Source organism: Cervus elaphus, chromosome 16 (assembly GCF_910594005.1).
Source record: "Cervus elaphus chromosome 16, mCerEla1.1, whole genome shotgun sequence".
NCBI classification, from domain to species: Eukaryota; Metazoa; Chordata; class Mammalia; order Artiodactyla; family Cervidae; genus Cervus; species Cervus elaphus.
In genome coordinates this window covers 28,116,847-28,142,801 of record NC_057830.1, presented here as the reverse complement: position 1 = coordinate 28,142,801, position 25,955 = coordinate 28,116,847, and the positions used below count along the sequence as shown (strand labels likewise).

The following is a 25,955-nucleotide window of genomic DNA, read 5'->3' as shown; positions in this document are numbered from 1 at the left end:
GTTATATTAAAGTGAGTTGGGGCATCACCCATTTGGTCATAGGGTGATATGCTTGATCTTCCTAAGTGTAAATGTGCACAATGTGACAATGGTTTCTAGGTTAAGTAAAACAGCCACACTGGGCCAGGCTAAAGGTGACATAATACCAGTAGTTTATTTGTGTATGTTTATTATATGCCAGGGCTTCCCTCGTGGTCAGCAGTAAGAATCCACCTACAATGCAGGAGACGCAGGTTCAGTCCCTGAGGTGGGAGGATGCCCTGGAGCAGGGCATGACAACCTACTCGAGTATTCTTGCCTGGAGAATCCCATGGACAGAGGGGCCTGGAGGGCTATAGACCACAGGGTCTCAAAGAGTCGGACAAGACAGAAGCAACTGAGCTCATATTACATGCCAGGAACTATTATTCTAAGTGCTTTTTTGTACAGATCCACGATCTGAATGCCCTCTACCTGAAGCATTAAAGGTCAGATGTGTGTTGGAATTCAGAATTTGGGGGATTTTATACTATAATCTATGTAACAAGGTCTAGGGCCGCAACCTATAATAAAAAAAAAAAAAATTCTGCAGCAACTTTTGAGCTGCCTCCTATTCACAAGGATGTTCTTCTTGCGGTTCTCTTCACTCAGGCACAGTCATGGACCCGATCCCTCTCTTTCTGTTCTCTTGCTCCCAACAGGATAGAAAATGAAATAGGGAACTGGAGAGTAAAGGGATGTTTTCCTGAGATCAGAAGGAACTCTCTTCAGAATGGACAATGCCTCGACTCACAGGGGCAGAACAACAATGTGCAGAAATGGTGTGCATTAATATGGCCCAGAGGACACGTGTGCTGGGAGGTCACAGACTGGCCCAGACTCCTCACACCTAAAAATGCTACAGGTAAGAAAAGACAGAGTTTTGCCTGAAGAAAAACGGGAAAACCAACGTTCATCTGGAGAGAAACAGACAATATTTGAATTAGTGACAAAGGACTTGTGGAGTCCTATCCCAAACCCACAGGTGCAAGGCCGCGCGCCAAGGCCACAGAGGCGGAGCCCAGAGCCAAGGTCATCTCCAGAAATGACTGAGCCCCTTTGTAACCGCTGCCGAAAGCCCTCAATCCTTATCCGCCAGTTCTTGACCCCTTATTAGGCAAAAACCCCGCTCCCCACCCTATAGTACCCTAACCAATCACTTAATGCTACCCTTCCAGCAAGAATTTTCTTTGTCTTGAGGCTCCAAAAATTGTCTACTAACCCACGAAGAGTCATCTTTCCCTGGTCTGTCAGGAAGTCGGCTTGTTATATTTTGCAGTGTCCCTCACTATCTATTCAGAAGTATCAATTCATTCAGAACTATCTGTTCAGAAATATCTATTACTTCCCTGGGCTCTCCCTTGAGCCAATCCACCTTCTAATAGCTTCCTGGGGACTCTCCCCTGGTCTGTCAGGAGGTCAGCCCACTGTGCTTGCAGCACCTTCATTATCTCTGCTTTTTGTTCTTAATAAACTCACTCCTTTCTGAAATACTCTGCCTGGAAATTCTTTTCCAACCCAAGTTCAGACTATGGCGACATGGCTCAATTAACTGAAATCCTTCTTAATGTTTTTAATTAAATGAAACTGTTAACAATTTTAAACCGTGGTAAAATACACATGATGTAAAATTTGCCACCCTAACAACTATATGGAATGTTTCACAAATTTGCATGTCATCCTTGCACAGGGCCCATGCTAATCTTCTCTGCATTGCTTCAGTGTTAGCGTGTGTGCTGCCAAAGCAAACACTGTGCCCAATTTTAACAAGTTATATTATAAAAACACTTCAGCTGAATTGAGGACTTTACCGTATAGTCTCCAATAGCCAATATTCAAGCCTGTGGTCTCAGAATCACCCAGGAAGACACCAAACAAACAAACAAAACAATTCCCACCAAAACCATCCAGTTAACAGTCTCTGAGGGCAGTGGCCATAGCATGTGCAGCACCCCGCTTGTTCCCAGGCCCGTCCCCGGCCAGGCTGCCAGGGCCACCCGACCCAGCAGGTGCTGCAGAGGCAAGGGGACTCGACGTGCAACCAGGCTGCAACCTTCTCCCTTGACGGGCAGCCCCAGAGTCTGGGCCTGTGAGCTAAGAAGCACCTGCTGCGCCTGCCACAGCCATCTGTTGCTGGAACCAAGGGCAGGGCCTTGACGCCCCGGGCCTGCTCAGCCCTCAGACTGGGCCAGAGCCTAGACAGACAGTGCCAGAGAAGGCTTGTGGCCTGCCCTCGAAAGACGCAGTGGGGTGTGCCTCATTCAAAGAACCAAACATATCTGGATCCCCAGACCCAAAGGCATGGAGGAGACTCACTTCATCAGGACACAAGGCAGTATGACTCCAGGAAGAGCAGGACTGCGCTGATCTGCGCCTAGGGGTCCCTGTGTGCAGCCTTCTCAGGCCCACCCTACGGAGGAGGCTGCGGGTCAGTGACCTGAGGGTGGACAGCCAGAAGCAGACGCATCCCTCCCGCGGCTCTTCTGAGACAGTCTTCCAGTTGGGGGCAAATGGAAAGGTTGTGTCTTACGTCCAGTTCCTGTACTCCACCAACACCCTGGTCACACTTAAGACAGACAGCCCCGGTCCAGCGTCCCCACACTCTGCCGGCTCAGAACTCGGGGACAACGCGGGGATGCCCTGGAGTACAACCCCGACTTCCTGGATGACTCTTAGGGACCCTGTGGCAAGCACAAACTCCACCCTCGTGTTCATCTGCTACATCTCCACTGTGATAGGGTGCGTGAAGCCCTCCAACCTCAAGAAGGACTTGAACGAAACCGTCCCAGAAAAGTCCCTGCATATCGAGCTAATGCTAAGCAAAATTAGAACTTTAAAACCAGAAAAGCCGAACCTGTCCAGGAAGTGTGGTTTGGAGCCCTGACGGTGTCCATGTCTACCCGTACTTGGAGAAGTTGGTCTTGCAGGGTGAGCTCAACAAGTGGAACTGCAGGCTCTGCCCCAAGACCAGCAGCGACCTCCACAAGTGTGACATGGAGCAGCTCATCGACAAGTTAAAAGAAAGGTTTCAATTCAACAGATGCGATCTAACTGGGTTTGAGTTCATGGTGCTCGTGGTCTTGGAACTCATTCTCCACCTTCCCAAGAACCAAGTGTTCCCTCATTACAGATGCTTCACTGGAGCTTCCCTGGTAGCTCAGCTGGTAAAGAATCCACCTGCAATGCAGGAGACCCTGGTTTGAGTCCTGGGTCAGGAAGATCCACTGGAGAAGGGATAGGCTACTCACTCCAGTATTCTTGGGCTTCCCTGGTGGCTCAGTTGGTAAAGAATCTGCCTGCAATGTGGGAGACCTGGGTTCAATCCCTGGGTGGGGAAGATCCCCTGGAGAATGGAACAGTTACCCACTCCAGTATTCTGGCCTGGAGAATCCCATGGACTGTATACTCCATGAGGTCACAAAGAGTCAGACACCACTGAACGACTTTCAATTTCACTTTCTTTCATGCAGCAGTTCTAGCCCTGTTGGCCTCCGTGGTGCTCCTGGCACTTCATGAGTCCAAAGGTGGGCTTCCAGCACTGGAGTGTAGATGGTGGCCTTCCCTGGCTGGTACCACTGCTTTGCCACACCCTTGCTTCCTAGGAGAGACATTGCTTCCATTCCAAAGCACAGCACACTGCCACAGTATTACTAGGACCCCCCTCCTATGTTCTTCTGTGAACAAAGTGTGGAATTTTGTTATGGCTTCTTTTTATCCTGTGCCTGGGACTGGTCTGGCATCAGGACTTTGATTTACAATGTGAAGTGGTGAATCCTGACAGCATTTCTCATCTCTGAATCACCCAGCCTTCTGCTATCATCATTACCACTGCGCTAGCATCTGGTAGAGACCTTGGTCTCCAGATCTCGCTGCAAATGATGGATTTCTAGAGTTGACCTGTTAGAGCATTAATCTAGGCTACTTGGGGTTTTCTGACATGGAAATCACACTATGGAACCCTCCTCCCCTCTGCCAGTTTCCCTCCTAGCCAAGGACAACCCCTTGGGGGTGTCTGCCCACCTCCCCGTATCCATTAGCAGAGCTCTGGCATCAGCCTAAAGCCAATAAGAGCAGGCCCCTGGTTGGTTTGGGTCTCATTTTTTCACTCTGGGATCACTGTTCTTCCGAGGATCACATCCCCTGGGTGTCATGTAACCCAACATGCCTCTCAGCACAGAACCAGCCCACCCCAGGCAGGGATCTGCCTCACCAGGAAAACCCCATTTGCCCGTGACTCTTAGGACCTTCAGGATGACTGGATTGCTGGCTCTTGATTTTCCTAAGCAATATTGTGGAGAAAAAATGTATTTATTGTCATTTAGAATTTGGTTCTCTGCATTTTTTTTTTTTTTGGCAAGGAAACAAAAACTGGCTAAACAAGGTCTGTCAAAGTTGTGATTTCAACCACATTTGACTCTCCAGCAGGGAGGAGAGAGACCACTTCAAGCCCTGCCTCCCCACATGGGTGGGGGTCCAGGCCTTCTTCTTCCCTTGAGGGAAGTGGAAGTCACCTTGTCTGGAGCAGACACCTACCAAGCAGACCCCAAGCACTGGTCGTTGCCCTCATAGGCAGTTCTGTGCCCAGCACGCCAGCTTGTCCACACTACATGTAGCCCAGGTTTTCCACTTGCTGCTCCACCAGAAACACTAAAGACCAAGGACTAGAGCTTCTCCTTCACAGGTCAGCAGCTCTCAGAAAGAACGGTGTTAGCCAGACCATTAAGCTGCTTCCCTACCACTGTCTCATGAACCTGTCACTGGGGGGCTCTAGGACAGTCCCACCTGCATCCTACCTATGTGGACTGGTGCTTTTGCAGAAAGGAGATAGCAGCCCTCATCAGAGCACTCAGCCACCAGCCACTAAACCGAGACCCCAGCAGGAGTACAGACGACCGCTCAGACCCTGCTGGCTGCTATTCCTTCTTCCTAAGTCGCTTACACGGGCTAAGGGGGACTGCAGGGTGGAGTGTGAAGCCCAAGTCTGTATTCTCACCTAATTTACTGAGAGTCTCTTCCCTGTCTACCCCAGGAAGTGAAGTGAAGTGAAGTCGCTCAGTTGTGTCCAACTCTTCACAATCCCATGGACTGTAGCCTATCAGGCTCCTCCGTCCATGAGATTTGCCAGGCAAGAGAATGCCCCCCAAACTGGACGTGCACCAAGGAAGGCATGAAGGATGAAGCTGCTGGGCCCCAGGCAACTCTTCTAGAAAGTGATCTGTCCTGCCACCACAGCATCTCAAGGACACTCCTGTTACAGACACTTCAAGGGACCAACTTCCAAAATGTATGTCCTGGTCTACAACTAGCCTTGAAGGAAGCTAACATCTTCCTGGGTGTTTCTATACCAATTTCAGAATGGCAGATACAGTAACTGAAGTTTGCGTGTTAATGTGGTGAGAATCAGTCATTTACCAAACCTCTCTGTAACCTTCCCTTTAGTGCACTGCTCCCTTTTTAATAATATCAAGAGCTGCCATTGTGTTGTACTCACGTGAAGCCAATATTTAAGGCATTAAATTTTAGCCCGAACTGTCACCTAGAACCACCCCAGACACCTGTGTCCAAGGGCATGGGGCCACTCTTTTAGCACCTGAGAGGTGCTGTAGACTTAAATGAGTGATAAGTGGCTATTTAACCTCACTATCTATATATGTGTCGTGAATTTGTTTGCAAAAAGTAACATATTTGTGTTTTAAGTAAAATTTGGTTTTGCAAAAAAAAAAAAAAAAAAAGGAATCTGTGGACTCAAAACCTCAGCATTATGTCTTTTTCTATTTTGATTTATTAAATTACAGTATTAAATACACAAGTATTGCAAAAGTTGTCCCCACTGCCCTCACAGTCCCATTTCCCCATCACTGCTAGGCTCCTGCTATCTTTAGTTTGGTGTTGATCTTCTTTTCTAACTTTCTCCATCTACATGCTTCCATAAGTACATACAGAAATAGAAGTTTGTTTTGTGGGGTTTCTTTTTTTCACGCTTTATAAGTGGCATTCTGTGTGTGTCACTTCAGTCGTGTCCGACTCTTTGCGACCTTATGGACTGTTGCCCACCATGCTTCTCTGTCCATGGGATTTTCCAGGCAAGAATAATGGAGTAGGTTGCCATGCCCTCCTCCAGGGGATCTTCCTGACTCAGGGACTGAACCCGCATCTCTTACATGTCCTGCATTGGCAGGCAGATTCTTTACCACTAGTACCACCTGGGAAGCCCCAAGGGGTATTCTGAGCTTGTCTTTTTTAACTTAATGATTTGTCTTACCTCTAAGTAATGCATCTATTTCTACTATAGTCCATGCTGAGCCACTTGACTTTTTTTTATTACTTCATAGTGCTCTTTAGTTCACTTTTGGGTGAGCATTCAAGCTGTTTTGAAGTTTTCCTGTTATCAATGTCACTACAGTGAAAACCCTTCAATATTCTTCTTTGTACATACAAGTGAATTAATTCCTAAAGTGGATAGCCAAGAAGAAGTGGAATTGCTGGGTTAAAAGGTACATTATTTCTAAATTTTCACAATACTGCTAAAATGCCCTACTTTAAAACTGTACCATCAAAAATAGTTATAGATACTTCTCCACACTCTGGCCTATATCCTACATTAGAAACTTTTTCTATCTTTTTCAACCTAAAAGTCAAAAAAATCATATCCCTTTACTGTTTTTCTTTGCACTTCTCCAACTATCAGTGGGACTGAATATTTTTGTATGTTTATATGTGAATTACCAGCATGTAGGGCTTCCCAGGTGGCTCAGTGGTAAAGAATCCACCTGCCAATACAGGAGATGCGAGTTTTGAACCTGGATCAGGAAGATCCCCTGGAGGAGAAAATGGCAACCCACTCCAGTATTCTTGTCTGGGAAATCCCATGAACAGAGGAGCCTGGGGGCTCCTCCAGTCCATAGATGGTCACAAAGAGTCAAACGTGTGACTGAGCAATTGAACACCCACACACATGTACCAGCATATACCTTTTTTATCATTTTGCATTGAAGTATAATTGATTTTAAATGTACTGTTAATTTCTGCTGTTGTTTGTCGTAGTTCAGTTGCTAAGTTGTGTCCGACTCTTTTGTGACCCCATGGACTGTAGCCCACCAGGTTCCTATGTCCATGGGATTTCCCAGGCCAGAATACTGGAATGGGTTGCTATGTCCTTCTCCAGGGAATTTCTCCTGTACAATGAAGTTATTCAGTTATACATATATATACATTCCTTTTTTAATATTATTTTCCATTATGGTTTATCATAGAATATTTCGTTTTTCTCTTTTTGTGACTGGTTTATTTTACTAAGCATGTAATCAAGATTCATCAACATTGTAGGTATGTCAGAATTTCCTTCCTTGTCAAGGTTGAAAAATACTGTGCTATATGCCTGTATCACATTTTGTTTATTCACCCATCATCAATGAACCTTTATGTGCACCTTTTTTGAAAAATTTTCCCACTGTGCCTATATTTTTCATTTGTATTGGGGTATAGTTGATTTACAATGTTGTGATAGTTTCTGCTCTACAGCAGAGTGAATGAGTTATCCATTCCTTTTTTAGATTCTTTTCCCATAGAGGTCATGACAGAGTATTGAGTAGAGTTCCCTGTGCAATATAGCAGGTTCTTATTAGTTATATATTTTATATATATGATTGTGTATGTGTCAATCCCAATCTCCCCTGGTAACCATAAGTTTATTTTCTACAACTGTGATGCTCTTTCTGTTTTGTAAATAAGTTCATTTGTACCATTTCTTTTAGATTCCACATATAAGCGATATCATATGATATTTGTCTTTCTGTCTGACTTCCCTCAGTACGACAATTTCTAGGTCCATCCATGTTGCTGCAAATGGCATTGTTTCATTCTTTTTTATGGTTGAGTAATATTCCGTTGTGTATAATCAACAGAGGAATGGATAAAGAAGACGTGGTACATATCATAGAATATTGAATGTAGTTCTCTGTACTATACAGTAGGACCTTGTTGTTATCCATTCTCTGTATAAAAGCTAATATCTGATAACCCCAACCTCCTAATATATCCCTTTCCTAATCCTCTCCCCTCTGGCAACTTCCAGCCTGTTGTGTTTCGTAGATAGTTTCATTTATGTCATATTTTAGGTTGTATGATATTTGTGTTTTTCTGACTTACTTCAGTTAGTATGATCATCTCTAGTTTCATCCATGTTGTGGCAAATGGCATTATTTAGTCCTTTTTATGGCTGAGTAGTATTCCACTGTATGTGTGTACCACATCTTTATCCATTCATCTGTCAATGGACATTTAGGTTGCTTCCATGCCTTGGCTATTGTAAATAGCACTGCTATGAACATAGGTGTACATTTATCTTTTTGAATTACAGGTTTGTCTAGATATAACCAGCATATACCCTTTGCCCATTCTACTCTTTGGGTTTTCATTTTCTCATCAATTTGTAGGAGTTTGATTTTTATATATTCTTGATATTAATTATTTGGTATTAACTATTTTCTCCTTTGCTTATGGTGCAATATATAATATAATATTAATTTAATGTTATCAAGTTTGTTAATATTTTCCTTATTTTTTGGAATTTCCTTTATGATTTTCCCTAACCTCAAGGATATAAATACATTTTCTTATAACCCTTTGTAGTTTGTTGATTTTTGTTGCTGTTGTTTATTGTTTGAGAATAGTGTGAGGTTGAAATCATCCAGTATTATTTTTTTCAAAATGGGTGGCTAATTGTCTTGGCAACATTTTTTAATTTATCCGTTTTCTTCCTGATTTGAAATACTAGTTGTATGCCCAGTTCTCATATGTATGTGGGTCTGTCTTTGACCTATTTGTTCTGTTGGTCTGGACTGTTTGTTAATTTCTGTGTCAGTGCCACTTCTGATCATCTTATAATAGGCTTTGATATCTGGTGTCTTAAGAAGTCTCTACTATTTGTTATTTTCCTTCAAAATGTTTTTGTGTTTTCTTCTTTGTTTAATTTCCCAAGTAAATGGTAAAATTGTATTTTTAATGTATTATATTGAAATTAGAGATGTTTAAGGAGAAATTTATATCTTTGTAGCAATCAGTTATCTCATCCATAACATGCTATTTATTCAGATCTTCTGCATTCTCCTAAAACTTTTAGAAGTTTTTTCATAAAAATCTTGGAAATTTCTCGTTAGTTTGCATTAGTTAGGATAACTTAAGCTTCTATAACAAATAACTCCAAAATTTCAGTGGCTTCACACAATGAAGTTGGTTTTTATCTTATATAACAGATTGTATTACACATAATTCTTTAGGACTCACAACTGAGAAAGACATTGCCACCTTCAACTTTAGGTTTCTAAGGTTGCCCTGGCTGTTGACATCCAGCCAGTGAGAGGATTGAAAGAGGGTGGAGAAGATACAACCCTTCCTTAACCACCTAGACCAAGTGACACACATCATTTCCACTTGATTTCACTGGGCAAATGTCACAAAACTCCAGCTAGATGTAAGGGAGTCTGGGAAATTCCCTGGCTGGATAGCTGCCTACCGGCTACAACTTTACACAATGGAAGAATAGAGATTTGGGGGACACTTAGCTGTTCCAGCCACCAATATCTTAGGTTTATCTGTGGCCATTGTGAATTAAATTATTATGAATAACTAAATCAGGTCAATTTATATAATGGAATACCATACAATACTGAAAATGAATGAACCGAGTTCTACACACACCAGCATGAATGAATTTCAAAAAGCACAGTATTGATCAGAAGCAGAAACAGATTCCAAAAGACATATGAATCAATTTATATTAAGTTCAAATCAAGAATTGCAACCAAGTGTATTGGGAGACACACACATGCTACAGAACTCTTCTAAAGTAAGGAAATTATTAACACAATGTTCATGATAGTGTTTACATCTACCGGGGTGAAGGAGGGGAAAGACAAAGGCAAGACACATGTGTTTGTATGACAAGCTTCAAGGGAACTGGTGAGGCTGTATTTCTTAAGCTTGGTGATAAGGGATACTGCACTCATTTTAATTTTTATTTTTGTAATCACATTCAGACATTATACGAAGAAGGAAATGGCAACCCACTCCAGTATTCTTGCCTGGAGAATTCCATAGACTGAGGAGCCTGGCAAGCTACAGTCCATGGGGCCGCAAAAAGTCAGACACAACTGAGCGACTTTCACTTAGACATTATATACATTCTTGTCTGGTACATCTCCCTCCCTCCACACACATGCACATGCACATAGCCACAACATACCACAGTGAATTTAGGATATTCAAAGCCTGAATCAGAAATTACAGGGTTGAAGTCAAGCCACACAGGAACAAAGCAATGAATCCAAGAAAATATAATTAAAAGCTGCTGCTTTCATTTAAGGCAAGATGAAAGCAAATAAGCTTACAGTGCAGCTGGAGTAATTTAGACTGGAATAATTTAGACATTAGGAAGAAGAAATTCCTTGCTGAAACAGCATAAGACACCATCATATATTGCCAGTATATGTAAGATAATATTCAAGAATAGAGTAAAGCAGTTGTTTTTCTTGGGTTGGGCTGAGTCAAGGGATTTTAATTGAAGAGGCAACTCTGTGCCATTACCTGTATCTGCCAGGATCAGATACAGATACAGATCTGTCTTGAGAAGAATTCTAACAGCTTGTCTGACACACTGGAGCTTGTAGCATTTTTACCATCCCAGATGTTGGGGGATGGCACTAGAGTTGCCCAGGTATGAAGAAATTAAACCAGACAATCTTTAGTCATATATTTTGCTTCTAGCACTTTGAACGCATTAATAGCCAAGAATGTATGTTTACATATATTAGAGTGATGAAAAGTAAATCTTATAATGTTTAAATATATATTAAACATATTATATGTGTATAAATATTAACATTCATAGTAGTAGAGGATCAGTTAAAATTGGTTCAATAGTATAGAGGACAATCTGGCAATGGTATCCAGTACTTGAGTGCACACACCCATTGATCCAGCAGTCTTTCAGATAGGGATGTATTCTTGGATATATGTAGGTTTATCTTCAAAGATGTGTCTTGAAACATTATTGTAAATACAAAAATAAAAGGCAAGCCCATCCAAATAAAAGAAACATAGTACATTGCTGGGATAGGATAACCTGAAATCATTAAAAGGAATGAAGGCTATCTGTTTGCCTTTGCTATGGCAAGATCTCCCTGTTACATTATTAAATGAACAAGCAAAGTTTAAACAAGGGTTTATGGTTGTGGGACGCAGGATCCCATTTGTGCTCATGTGGGCAAAAGGTAAACAGAAGGTAATTTCTGCTCAGAGACTGCTAATGGGCCAGTAAAACTTGTCTCCTTCTTCTTCCCAGGCATGTGACCAGATGACACTCCTGGTGTTTCTTCTGGTTGCAGGACTGAGTACTGTCAATGGGCTGCAGGACACAGATATGCTTATGACCCAGCTCCAATCTTGAAGAGCAGCACAAAGGCTTACAGGATAGATGAAGAAGCAAGACAGAAGGAACTAGACAGAGCCACTCACCAGTCAGGAAAGTCTCTGGATTGTTATGCTGAAATTACTCTGTACTATCAACCTCCATATCAACATGTAAGTATGGATATAGCCATGATTTTCCTTTACCTTTTCTGAAAGGAATCTCAAGACATTGTGAACGCTGGTGACCTTTACAGAGAAGGGCCAGGTAAGGGCAGGAGTGAGAAGAGTCCTTTATTTCTCTTTCTATGCCTTTCTGTGCTACTTGAGTTTTCTAATTTTATACCTGTATTATTTTATCTTTAATAGGAATTATCTGGGCAAAGAGATAATGACCTTTTTTTCTCTTTTCTTCCTTACACTTCTTTGAATTAAAAACATATACATTCTATGAAGACCTACAAGACCTTCTAGAACTAACAAACACCCCAAAAAGATGTCCTTTTCATCATAGGGGACTGGAATGCAAAAATAGGAAGTCAACAATGTATGACAAAACCCACTGAAATGTTGTGAAGTAATTAGCCTCCAATTAATAAAAAATTTTTTTAAAATTTAAAAAAAAATAGGAAGTCAAGAAATACCTAGAGTAACAGACAAATTTGGCCTTGGAGTACAGAATGAAGCAGGGCAAAGGCTAATAAAGTTTTGCCAAGAGAACAGACTCGTTATAGAAAACACCCTCTTCCAACAACATAAGAGAAGACTCTACAGATGGACATCACCAGATAGTCAATACCAAAATCAGATTGATTATATTCCTTGCAGCCAAAGATGGAGAGGCTCCATACAGTCAGCAAAAACAAGACCGGGAGCTGACTGTGGCTCAGATCATGAACTCCTTATTGCCAAATTCAGACTTAAATTGAAGAAACTGGGGAAAACCACTGGACCATTCAGGTATGACCTAAATCAAATCCCTTATGATTATACAGTAGAAGTGAGAAATAGATTGGAGGAATTAGATCTGATATAAAGAGTACCTGAAGAACTATGGATGGAAGTTTGTGACATTGTACAGGAGGCAGGGATCAAAACCCTCCCCAAGGAAAAGAAATGCAAAAAGGCAAAATGGTTGTCTGAGGAGGACTTACAAATAGCTGTGAATAGAAGAGAAGCAAAAGGCAAAGGAGAAAAGGAAAGATATACCCATTTGAATGCAGAGTTCCAAAGAACAGCAAGAGAGATAAGGAAGCCTTCCTTATCAGTGCAAAGAAATAGAGAAAAACAATAGAATGGGAAAGACTAGAGATATCTTCAAGAAAATGAGAGATGCCAAGGGAACATTTCATGCAAAGATGGGCACAATAAAGGACAGAAATGGTATGACCTAATAGAAGCAGAAGATATTTAGAAGAGGTGGCAAGAATACACAGAAGAACTACACAAAAAAGAAGATCTTCATGACCCAGATAATCACGATGGTTTGATCACCAACCTAGAGCCAGACATCCTGGAATGTGAAGTCAAGTGAACCTTAGGAAGCATCACTACAAACAAAGCTAGTGGAAGAGATGGAATTCCAGTTGAGCTATTTCAAATCTTAAAAGATGATGCTATGAAAGTGCTGCACTCAATATGCCAGCAAATTTGGAAAACTGCAGTGGCCACAGAAAAAAACTGGAAAATGTCAGTTTTCATTTCAGTCCCAAAGAAAGGCAATGCCAAAGAATGCTCAAGCTACCATACAATTGCACTCATCTCAAACGCTAGTAAAGTAATGCTCAAAATTCTCCAAGCTAGGCTTCAACAGTACATGAACCATGAACTTCCAATGTTCAAGCTAGATTTAGAAAAGCCAGAGGAATCAGAGATCAAATTGCCAACATCTGTTGGATCATCAAAAAAGCAAGAGAGATCCAGAAAAACATCTACTTCTATTTATTGACTATGCCAAAGCCTATGACTGTGTGGACAACAACAAACTGTGGAAAATTCTTCAAGAGATGGCAATACCAGACCACCTGATCTGCCTCTTGAGAAATCTGTATGCAGGTCAGGCAGCAAGAGTGAGAACTGGACATGGAACAACAGACTGGTTCCAAATAGGAAAAGGAGTACATCAAGGCTGTGTATTGTCACCCTGCTTATTTAACTTATATGCAGAGTACATCATGAGAAACGCTGGGCTGGAGGAAGCCCAAGCTGGAATCAAGATTGTCAGGAGAAATATCAGTAACCTCAGATATGCAGATGACACAATCCTTATGGCAGAAAACAAAGAAAAACTAAAGAGCCTCTTGATGAAAGTGAAAGAGGAGAGTGAAAAAGTTGGCTTAAAACTCAACATTCAGAAAACTAAGATCATGGCATCTGGTCCCATCACTTCATGGCAAATATATGGGGAAGCAGTAGAAACAGTGACAGACTTTTTCTTGAGCTCCAAAATCACTGCAAATGGTGACTGCAGTCATGAAATTTAAAGATGCTTGCTCCTTGGAAGAAAAGCTATGACAAACCTAGACAGCATATTAATAAGCAGAGACATTACTCTGCCAACAAAGGTCCATCTAGTCAAAGCTATGGTTTTTTAGCAGTCATGTATGGATGTGAGAGTTGGACTATAAAGAAAGCTGAGTACAGAAGAATTGATGCTTTCGAACTGTGGTTTTGAAGAAGACTCTTGAGAGTCCCTTGGACTGCAAGGAGATCCAACCAGTCCATCCTAAAGGAGATCAGTCCTGAATGTTCATTGGAAGGATTGATGCTGAAGCTGAAACTCCAATACTTTAGCCACCTGATGTGAAGAACTGACTCATTTGAAAAGACCCTGATGCTGGGAAAGATTGAAGGCAGGAGGAGAAGGGGATGACAGAGGATGAGATGGCTGGATGGCATCACTGACTCAATGGCCATGAATTTGAGTAAACTCTGGGAGTTGGCGATAGACAGGGAAGCCTAGTGTGCTGCAGTCCATTGGGTCTCAAAGAGTCGGACATGACTGAGCGACTGAACTGAGCTGACATAAACATGACTGGCCATCAGGGAAGTGCAAATCTAAACCACAATGATATGTTACTGCACAGCTCCAGAATGGCTAAGAAAGAAAAAAAAAAAAAACAGTAGCAACACCAAATGCCGGTGAGAATGTGGAGAAAATGGAGCACTCACACAGTGTTGAGAATGGTACAATAAATCTGAGAAATATTTTGGCAATTTCTTAAAAAACTAAACATGTAGCTACCACGCTGTGCTGTCCTTAATCGCTCAGTAGTGTGGTACTCTTTGTGACCCCACAGACTGTGGCCTGCCAGGCTCCTCTGTCCATGGGGATTCTACCACACCAGCTGGAAATTGCACTCCTGAGCATTTATTTCAGAAAAAAAATAGCCCTTATAATCACACAAAACTTATATATAAATGTTTATAGAAGCTTTATTTGTGTTGCCGAAGTACAGAAACAACTTAAATATCCTTCAATGGATGAATGGTGAAACAGACGTGGAACCTCCATACCATGGAATTCTCTTTAGTACTGAAAAGGAACAAAATATTGGGACACCCTGGATGAATCTGCAGAGAATTATACTGGGCAGAAAAAAACCAATTCGAAAAGACTACAAAGTATATGATTCCATTTATATAGCATTCTTAAAATGACCATGGTATAGAATTGGAGACCAGATAAGCATTTGCCACAGGTTAAGAAAGAAGTGAGAGACGTAGAGAAGATATTCATGATTACCGGGGTGGGTGGAGAGGTGGGGGGGGGAAGGATCTGGAGTTGGGGTTAGCAGATACAAACTATTTTGTATAGGGTGGATAAACAACAAGGTCCTATTGTAGCACAGGGAACTATATTCAATATCCTATAATAAGCCATAATGAAAAGAATATGAAAAAGAGTATATATATATATATAACTGATCATTTTGCTGTGCAACAGAAATTAACACATTATAAATCAACTATACTTCAAGAAAGAAATAATGAAAGAAAGAAAAAAGGAAGGAGAAAGAAAGAAAGAAAGAGGGGAGGGAGGATACAAGTGGAGGTGGGGGTATTTATAAAACAGTCACACAAGGGTTCCTTATGGTGATGGAAATGTTCTGTATCTTGACTGTATGGATGTTGATACCCTGAGTTATATGATAACTTTGCAAGATTGGGTAAAGGGTACGTAGGATCTCTTTGTATTGTTTCTTACAGCTACTTATGAATCTATAATTATCTCAAAATTAAAAGGTTAGTTTTTTAAAAGAAAAAAAGTTAAAGGAGAACTAAATAAATACAGGAAAATTAGGTAACAGTGCATATGCTCCCTAAGGGCTGGGCAGAGCTGACTAGAACTCTGAATGACTGGAACCCTGGGAGGCATTAAATATGCTCATGGGTCTAACCTATTTGATAGTTCACAATCACTGGGTTTTCTTGTGGTCTTCAGTGATTAGAGGTAGATTTTGGCTACGGATCTCCCCTCCCCCAACAACTAGCCAGCAGATGGTGTTTGCAAAATGCAAACAAGTCTCAGACCAAATCCTACCAACAAAAACATCTGTCAGTAAGCAGGCATCAAAGCAATTATGAACCTGTTATCATAGCTTAGTGGAGTCCCAGCCATCTGTCCCTTAGGCACTCTGTGAAGGCTCATCCCAGGTACATATGATCATGTTCTGGGGGCAGGGTGCAGTCAAACTTCTGGCAGGGTTAGGTGACAGAATCCTCCACTCTCGGCAGGACACAGGGCCAAATCCATTCAAGGTCAAGAACACCACTCTGCTGTGCTCACGGATACCACATCCTTGTTCACAGGAGGGCAAAAGTGCCTGTGCAATACTTCTAGCAAATCCACACATCTTGGAAGACACTTCCTCAGGAAAATTCTTTATGACATTTCTTAGGCTAAGGGGCAAACTCTCTAATGCAAGTCAAGTTAACTGAAGCACAGATGTTGATGAACTCTGATTGAGCATCTTTAAAAATTAGCTGAAACCTGGATTGAGCCAAAGTCTTGGCAAAAACAGCACACTCTCTGGGTAACTTGCAGCGAGTTTAATAAAAGGCTGATCTACAAAGCGTGAGTAGTGTGTGGAAAACCCACGATATTCTGGAGCTATTAACAACAGCAGTTGTGAAACTGAAAGTGTTGGGAGATGAATAGGTACCAGAACCAGAAGGTGGAGAGGGCTGCTCAACAGAGCTCTGGCCTTTAGCAGAGGGACACAGCCCTCCCTGACCCACAGAAAGAGCAGAGAGAAAGCCAGCTTCATGTTCCTGGCCCCTCTTACCTGTTGCCACTGTCTCCCAACCCCCACAAACCCTGCTGAAACCAGAGGCCAGCTGAGGTCCTTGGTGCAGGTCAGCCTCCTGGGGCACAGAAGAGGGTGAAGAAGAGCAGAGAGTGAATCCTGAGGGGGCAAGTAGAGGAAACTCAACACACACCACCTCTGGACATTATCTTCAACTGTTAACCCATGGCAGAAACGGGGACTCACTAATCTTAAAGACAAATTTACTGTACAACCCAGTGATTCCATTCCTAGGTAATCTACTCAAGAGAAATGGAAATTTACATCCATGCAAAACAGCACATTAGAATATTCACAGCAGCATATTATATAGCTTCCAAGTGGGAACAACCCACATATTCATCAGCTAATAAATGAATAAACAAACTGGCATATTCATATGATAGAATATTATTCTGCAATAAAAACTAAAGAACCACTGACATATGCTACAACATGGATGAACCTCAAAAATACTCTGAAGGAAATGAGGCACAAAAGACTGCATATTGTGTGGTGGCATTTGTATGAAATGTTCAGAAAAGATGAGCAGCAGCCTAGGACTAGGGGTAGGAATGGGGGATTAACCATGACCAGTTGTTAGTGATCTCATTACAGTCATTCAGTTCAGTTCAGTTCAGTCACTCAGTCGTGTCTGACTCTTTGCGACCCCATGAATCGCAGCACGCAAGGCCTCCCTGTCCATCACCAACTCTCAGAGTTCACTCAAACTCATGCCCATCAAGTGGGTGATGTAATTCAGCCATCTCATCCTCTGTCGTCCCCTTCTCCTCCTGTCCCCAATCCCTCCCAGCATCAGGGTCTTTTCCAGTGAGTCAACTCTTCGCATGAGGTGGCTAAAGTACTAGAGTTACAGCTTCATTAGGATCATTAGGATGATGGAAATGTGCTAAAACTGGAGAGTGATGATGGTGAAATCTTTGGTCAATTTACTAAAAATCATTGTACTGTACACTTAGGTGAATTTTATGGTATGTGAATTATACCTCAAGAAACTGTTCAAAATAACTGACTCACATATATATCATATTATGCATGCTGAAGTATTTTAAAGCAAATTATACTCAGTCTAACAGCTGATCTTCAGTAATAAAGTATTATTACAAGTCCCACCCCTGGCCTGGAATCTGTAAAGGTTTCACTTTGTAAAAAGACATCTATATATATATGTATAATATGATATAATTAGGAGTGATATTCTGGGTTCAATCCCTGGGTCAGAAGAAACCCTGGAGAAGGGAAAGGCTATCACTCCAGTATTCTTGCCAGGATAATTCCATGGACAGAGGAGACTGGCAGTCCATGGGGTAGAAAAGAGTCAAGACATGACTGAGTGACTAACACCTTCCCTTTTTTTTCATTCTGCATTTGTTGTTTCTTTAAATAGTTGATTTCCTAGTATATTTTTAAATGACATGCAAAGAAATTTACTCACAGACAGTTTGGCTGCAACATAGCTAAGGAAAGGAAATAAGCCATGGAAAATCTCTCAAAGACTTTTATGTCAATTTTGGCTGACCTGAGAGAGAGAAAGCTTCATTCAGACCAGACTGAACAAAGGAGAGGGTGGGCAGAGGGTCCCTAAGGAAACACATTTTCAGTGGTGCCCATACCACACTTCCCTCTGGAAAAAAAACACCATGGAAAAACTAAACCAAGAAGAGTGAACCCCAAGGTAAACTATGGACTCTGGGTGATAATGACGTGTCAGTGTATGTTCACCGATCGTAGCAAACTTGACACTCTGGAATGTCTATGGGGACAGGGGGTATATGTGAACTCGCTGCACCTTCTGCAAGATTCTGTGGTCAGTCTAGAACTGCTTGAAAAACTTAAGTCTATTTTAAAACTTTCAAAATAAATAGAAAATTAAAAGTAAGAACTGTCCAATTTTAAGGCTAGTGATATCATGAGGTCTTCTCTTTCTCTCTTGGAAAATCCCCCACCTCCCACCCCCCACAAGCCCTCATTTTCAGTCTGGGCATCTAGCAAAACATGGCTAAAAATTAAGCACCTTGGTCTCACAATTCACTTCATCAGCCTCCTGAAAAGGAAACTGTCCATTAAATGGAAAACAATTTGCATTTTCAGCACAAAGGACTCTCTGCCTATGGGCTTCCAGCCTGTCCTGAATCGTGCCTTTTGTTTTAAGAGCCATAGACTTTTTAAAGGTTCCATGTGAAGTGGTCAGAGCCAGGAGGGGGGCATGGTGAACACTTGATTGTCTGGGCCAGCATTGTTCCCTTTGCACATTTGAGCAGGGCTCAATCTTGTTTCTAGAATGTCCAGGCTGACAGGCTCCATACATGGGTTTTACCGCACCCCTGCTTCAGGGAGTTAAGCCCCAGAAGCCCTCACTCTCCCAGAATTCCCTGCTGGGCACTGGGCTAAAGAAGAATGGCTACTGCTATGATGAACAGGCCGTTTTCCTTCTGCTGTGTGTTAGGGCCTGGGTCAAGGAAGGTGCCAGTCACCGCTAATCTATAAAAGGTGGTGGGAACGCCAGGGAAGACAGCGCTTTTTCTGGGAGGCAGTAAATAGAAAAGCTTTAATTCAGGTGCCAAAGGAACAGAAATGGTGTGAAATACAGAGTGAAGCAGAGGCTTCAGAGGTGTGAAGAGCAGGCTCATTCTTGTCCTCCTTCCTCCATGCCATCCCTCTCAAACACTTTTTTCACCTGCTTCCAGTAATGGTTGACATTCCTTTAAAAGGAGACAAAGTCCCTCTTGCTTCTCTAATTATAAATACAGACTAGGTTAAAATGCAATATAGAATAGGCTTCCAGAAAGATGGAGTGAAAATACTTTTCCTTATTTCTACCATGAAATGCAACTAAAACAGGCAACGTGGACATAATACATAAACTAAATATAAGAAGACTCCAAAAGAGAGTAAGAGTAGCTATGGGCCTTGAGACCTGGTGGAAACCAGCCATGGTTTCCTGGGTTTTATTTTTGTCTCATATATCCCAGACTTATTGCTGGAGAAGCTGGATATTCAGAAACACCAACAGATACAGACATAAAAAGTCCCAACAAGAGTCTGCTGTCTCTAACAAAAGGACTAGAAAAGGGGCACCCTAGCAAGGCTCGGTTTAGAAAATAACTGCTTTACTGCAGGCAAACAACTCAAACATATATATACACATATAAGCTTTTACTGCTACCCTCGCCTCCAAAGGTTGAGGGGGCAGCTGACACTTCCACCCTGGGGAGACCGCTTTAACAAGGATTCCAACCCCTGCCAGGTTGGCATCAGATAAGGCTGAGCAGGATACCAGGACTTTCATCCCAGCCATCCCACCCCTCATGTCATCTGAGACTTGAGCTTCCACTTCTATCTGACAGTGCCAGAGCACCCCTCAGCTCTCTCCCCTCTTCCTTGATGATGACCAAGGAAGCCTAGTGGAGATTCAGGTCTTATACCATCACTGCAGTAACAGTGAGACCACTGTCTCCAAGTACCACTTGTGGAGAGCAGTAACGATGCACTCTTTCCCTCCAAAATCCATAGTGGCCTGTGAGGAGCCAGAACTCCTACCCATATCCAGCAACCCCCAGTGGAGGCCAAGTGGAAAACCTGGGTTCCTACCTCACCTGATAGAAAAATGCCAGCACCCTCCCCTCCACCTGCTGAAGCAATGTCTATATACACCTAAATAGGAAAATTTAAATATGATCCAGAGTCTCACAACTTAAAACCAAAAATATCCAAGATTCAATTAAAAACAAAACAAAACAAAACAAAACAAAACTCAACCTGCCAAGAACCAAGAAGATCTCAGTTTGAGTAAGATAAAAGCAATCAACAAATACCAACATTGAGATGACATAGATATTAGAATTATCTGATTAGAATTTTTAAAAAGCTACCATAACAACACTTCAGAGAGCAATCACAAACCCAAGTAAAACAAAAGAAAAATAGAATGGTTTAGCAAATAAATAGAAGATATAAAAAAAAAAAATCAAATGGAAATTTTAGAACTGAAAAGTACAGAAAGTGAAATTAAAATCTCAAACGATGGGCTCAGTAGCAGAATGGAAAGACCAAGGAAAGAATCCATGAACTTAAAGATAAAACAGTAGGGATTATCCAATCTAAACAGTGGAGAAGGAAATGGCAACCCACTCCAGTATTCTTGCCTGGAGAATCCCATGGACAGAGGAGACTGGCAGGCTATAGTACGTGGGGTCACAAGAGTCAGACATGACTGAGCAACTAAACTGCAATCTAAACAGAGAAAAAATACACTGAAAAAAATGCACAGCATCTCAGAGACCTACAAGGAAGTACTACAAGAAAAGTCTCACATTTGTGTCACCAGAGTCCCAGAAGAGAAGAAGGCAGAAGGAATATTTGCAGAAAGTATGAATGAAAAATTCTCAAATCTGTGAAAATGTATAAACTTACAGATTCAAGAGGCTAAGTGAATCTCAAAGAAGATAAACTCAAATAAATCCACACCAAGAAACATAACTAAACTCCTGAAAACTGAACACACAAAAAAATGAAGGCAATGAAAGAGAAACAACACTTTACCTATGAGAAAAATTATTTGAATGACATGAGACTCACCAGAAACCATAGAGGCCAGAAGGAAGTGGCACAACATTTTCCAAGTGCTGAAAGGAAAGGATTGTCAACTATATATCCTATATTCAGTAAAATTATCCTTCTGGAATGAAGGGGAAATTGAGACATTCTCTGATGAAGAAAAACAATGAGAATGTGCCACCAGCAGAACTACTATAAAAGAACAGCTACAGGAACTTCTCTAAACAGATAGGAAATTAGAAAAGAAAAAATCTTGGAACAGCAGGGAAGAAGAAAGAACAAAAAAAAAAAGAAGAAAGAACAATAGAAAGAGTAAAAATTTGGGTAAGTACCACACATATTCTTCCCCACCAAAAAAGCAATATATGGGAGAGAAAAGGCAGCTTATACATCCAATAATAATAGTGGCTAAACTTGGAGAGCTTACTCTATGCAAAGCATTTTGCCCACTTCATCCATTTAACTTTTACAAAAGCCTAGATGGAATTATCATCTCCTCCAGTTTATTGATGTGGAAATTCTGCAGTAAGCATGCTGGAGGCAGAGTTTGAACAGACAGGGATCTAATTGTGAGGCTGCCAGGGCTAACACTATGACAGGCAGCCCGGACCTAAGTTTCGGTTTCCCGAAAATGTAAGATGAAATGTAAGATTCCCTACCCCCATCAGGCCACCTGGAGCCAGCCAATCAACAGGCGCCCAAAACGGAACAAAGGGAACATATCGAGGGAAAACTGAAAAGCCTGCGAATGCCTAAGTTTGAACAAAAGCCTGCGAAGGTTTGTACCAATAAAATTGCTTTGCAAACATGTAACCAATCTGCTTAAGCCAGTTACCAACCACTTATGCATACCCTATAAATTTGGTGTAACAGCTGGGGCTCGGGGCTCTCTGACCCTACACCACCGCGTTGGATGCGGCAGGAGCCCTGGCTCGAGTCAGTAATAAACTTCCCTTTTTGTGAGTTGCATTGTCTTAGAAGCCTTCTCTCTTCCCGCTCGGGGATTTGGACATCTGGCAAAACATTTGGGGGCTCGTCCAGGATCCCTTGACCGGGGGAAGAGAACACTTCCAAGACAGAGGGGAAAGATAAATAATAGCACCGGTGCTCAGGCAGGACAGGAAAGTCCAGTGTAAATCCAAGGCCCTGTTGTGAAGCAGGAAGGTATCTGGCTCAGAAGAAAGCTTTCTGTAAAGGGGGAAACGGATTGGGCGTTCCAGCCGGCGTAAGGCCGAGGCCAGCGGACGCGCTGGAAGGCAGCCGGCTCTGCAGGAAGGAAAGTTCCTCTCCCGACCCCAAGTCTGGTGAACAGTGGACACCATTCGGTAAGGTGAATCTGCTACCGGGAGGCAAGAAAATTCAGGGGGCCCGAAAACCCAGCGCTGTGTTGTCGGCCGATGTTTGTCTGTCCGTGTGTTTGTCTTCGGCTCTCCGTGTTTGTGTGTGTGCCGGCATTGTCTCTGGTCCTCCTCCTCCTCCTTCTTTCAACCTGGCTTCCTTTCCTCCTTTTGAAATCTTTGAAGACATCTGAAGTTTTGTGTCTCTATAGAAGGTTTTCTGAGAGACTGTATTCTTGTATTTAAGAGAGTGTCTGATGAGGACTGCAAGGTTTACATGTGTTTTAACTCTGTTCTGTGTTGTGATTTGTGACGGCTATTTTGCTTTGTCTGGCCACCATTTAGACCTGCCACCATTTTGTTAAAACTTGATTTTCTTTCCCTGTGCCTTGACACCAGGGCTCTCAAGAACACTCATCTAGACCATCTTTAACTCCTGAGACTGAGAAGAAAAGGAAAAAAAGTAGCCTTTAAAAATGTTATTTATTTAAATTTTACATTGTAATATCTAATTCATGACCAAACTTAGAAAATGAAGATAGATCTTGCACTGTGTCTGTCTAAATATGTTTTGGTATGTCTTTATCTCTGGAAAATATTTTTAGGTTAATTTGTAAATGAGCTCTATTTAATTGGCTTAAGAAGGGGTAAGTGCTTACAAATCAAATAATTCTAAATTAAACAATAAATTCCAGGTTTAGGTGAACTGGGAAATATTCAGTATTAATTACCTGATATTAATGTTTGTTTGTTGACCTATCTAATATAGACATGTCTTAGAGTAATTAACATCAAGTGAAATGTTTTCATTGTGCCTAGGTTTAATATAAGTTAAATATTATGCCTGTTACAGGTTTGTCGACAAGGAAATTACCTCAAGTAAAAAAAAACTTCTAAAAAATGTAAATGAGGTATGAGTTTGTATATAAACTCTATTAAGAATAATTATTCTTTAAGAATATCTGTTTAAAATGGTCTCTCCAGATTGGTGTAACTTGAATTTCTAAGGGTTGTGCTAAACTAAGTATTGGAAGTCTATTAAATAATTAGGTCATTTCCAAATGAAATAAGATTTTGAAACATTTACTACTAAACACTGATTTCCTTTTACAGAAAAACTAAAGAGATTTGGGACTATAAATGAATAATGTTTGATGCCATCCTAAAATGTTTTAAGAAAACAAGGGTTTTAAAAATTATCACTGGTATTTATGCTCACCAATCTATAAAATGCTAATATAAAAGTTAGCTCTTGGTTGCTAAAGAAAAGCAAGTGTGCTTTCAGTAAAAAAAAGTGTAAAAAATACTAAAAAGAGTTATGCATGATCAGGAGTTTCTAAAATTAGATTACAATTAGTTAAATAAATGGATTTTGTTAAGAATGACACGGTCATAAGAAAACTGGCTAGAGCCAATTAGGTCCAAGATGGCGGAGCTGACTTTCACTAGACCTTGAGCCTTGGTATTTGCGCCCATTGTGACATATCAACAAGTTAAATGATACACCCATCAACATTGACTGAATCTGACCAAATGTTATAAAGCTTTTAATTGATCTTTTCGATAAACCTTCCTGAATCGAATTCTTTTGAAGTTCCTTTGACATCTAGCTAACTTTGGGGGTGTTTCAGAGGGCCCCTGAAACATCCCAAAGATATATTAAACTGTTTATTTGGTTGGTTAAATTACATGAAAAAGATTATCAAATGAGTAATAAATCCACTCATGTTATAATGTATGAAAAATTACTAATACAGATATCCTAGAAATTATATGGAGTTCTTAACATTTTGATATGTCTTGATATTCTGATGAAAAACCTGATGACTTCACAAAAGTTAACAAAGGACTGAATGAACCAGCGAATATGCTTATAACTTTTATGGTTTCTATCTGAGAAATTACAGGTTTAAATCATGTGTTTTCCGGGAGTAGAGAAAACCTTCCTCTCAAACTAATTATAAAAATAATTTGGTAAAATTACACGTTATAAACAAAACAATTATATTTTCTCTCTATCTGACTCCTCCAGAAATTTGAAACTCTTAAGTTTCCAGTAAGTTTATCAAATGAGCTAAAAAGGTTATCTCACTAACAGGTACAAAAATCTCAAGGAATTTTTGAGACCTTAAAAGAAAAGAGTTCACCTAGATTTGTTAGGCAAAATCTGTGATAAGCCTTTGGTGTGAGTTTCCCAGCCCTGTTTTATATTAAAAGTTCAGTCTGAGATCCTATAAGTGTTTCAGCAAAATAAAAAGTCTATGATCAATTCTGTTATGTGATTTTAATGTGAAAGTTTGTTTCTGAAGCTTATCTCAGTAATCTATCTTTGGATGAAGATCAGATGCCTCATGACCTGCAACCAGGACTGGAAAAAGACATAATTTAAGAGACTGTCTCCACCCTGGATGGAAGGACTTTTTATCAGGTACTCTTAACTAGCTCATGCACAATGAAACTGAAGGGAAATTAACTCTTAGATTAATTCCCACTTCCAAAGGCCCCTACACTGGATTGGTCTATAGAGAAGACAGCTGACCTGATCTCACCTTAAAATGATTCTCAAACAAGAGAAACTACAGTACACCAGGATGAGAAGACAACAACATCAGAGGTAGACAGCTTGTTCAAGATGCTGGACCTGATTCGTATGATCGTTTATAGTGTTCTCTTGACTTCTTAGACCTTTGTATATAAATCAAATGCTTTTCTATCATAGGCCTGATTCTATGCCAGTTTTAGAAATCAATCCAATTGTTGGGTTTCTGGCCAATTACCTGTATCTAGTTCTGGGTTACCTTGGTAAATTTCTCTACTACAAGACTCTAACTGGTTGGCCCTGAGGAAATTTACTTAAAAAATTATAATCATATTCAGGTCACTATGATACTACCAGACGGGATCCCCTCACTGGGCCAATTAATAATGCTTATTCTGACTCTGGCTATAAATTTGAGCCTTTTTCTATTCCTCAAGCTCAATCAGAGCAATAAGAAAAGTTTTAGCAAAAGAAAAAGAAATCTCCCACAATTATGAGATAGATTTATATAGATAACACCAGGCTATGGTGATTTGGGATTAAAGTCTCCTCTGTGTTAAAAACAATTAAATCATACTAAAGATAATCAGTCTAGTAACACTAGAAAACTGGGCTATGTGCATTATAGATGATGGTGCCAATGTATAATTTCCCTGAAAGATAAAGATTCATACAGAGTAGACTAAGTCAGACTACCTGGGATATACTGGGCTACATCTAATGGAAGCTCTTAGGTCTTACTTGTGACTTTACTAGTACTGCTGGCTATGTTCTTGTATTTCACCTGTT

At 41.0% G+C, this 25,955-nt stretch overlaps 1 protein-coding gene, 1 non-coding gene and 1 pseudogene across 2 annotated transcripts in view; 1 reads left to right on the top strand and 2 right to left on the bottom strand.

The window, feature by feature from the left end:
- Window positions 1–25,955, bottom strand: part of HSD17B3 (hydroxysteroid 17-beta dehydrogenase 3) — a 63,629-nt gene that overhangs the window by 29,117 nt on the left and 8,557 nt on the right. The window lies entirely within an intron of this gene.
- On the top strand, window positions 875–23,524 carry LOC122709868 (annotated as a pseudogene).
- LOC122673091 lies at window positions 1,664–1,770 on the bottom strand. The gene has a single exon (XR_006334582.1). It is a non-coding gene; the product is annotated as a U6 spliceosomal RNA (small nuclear RNA).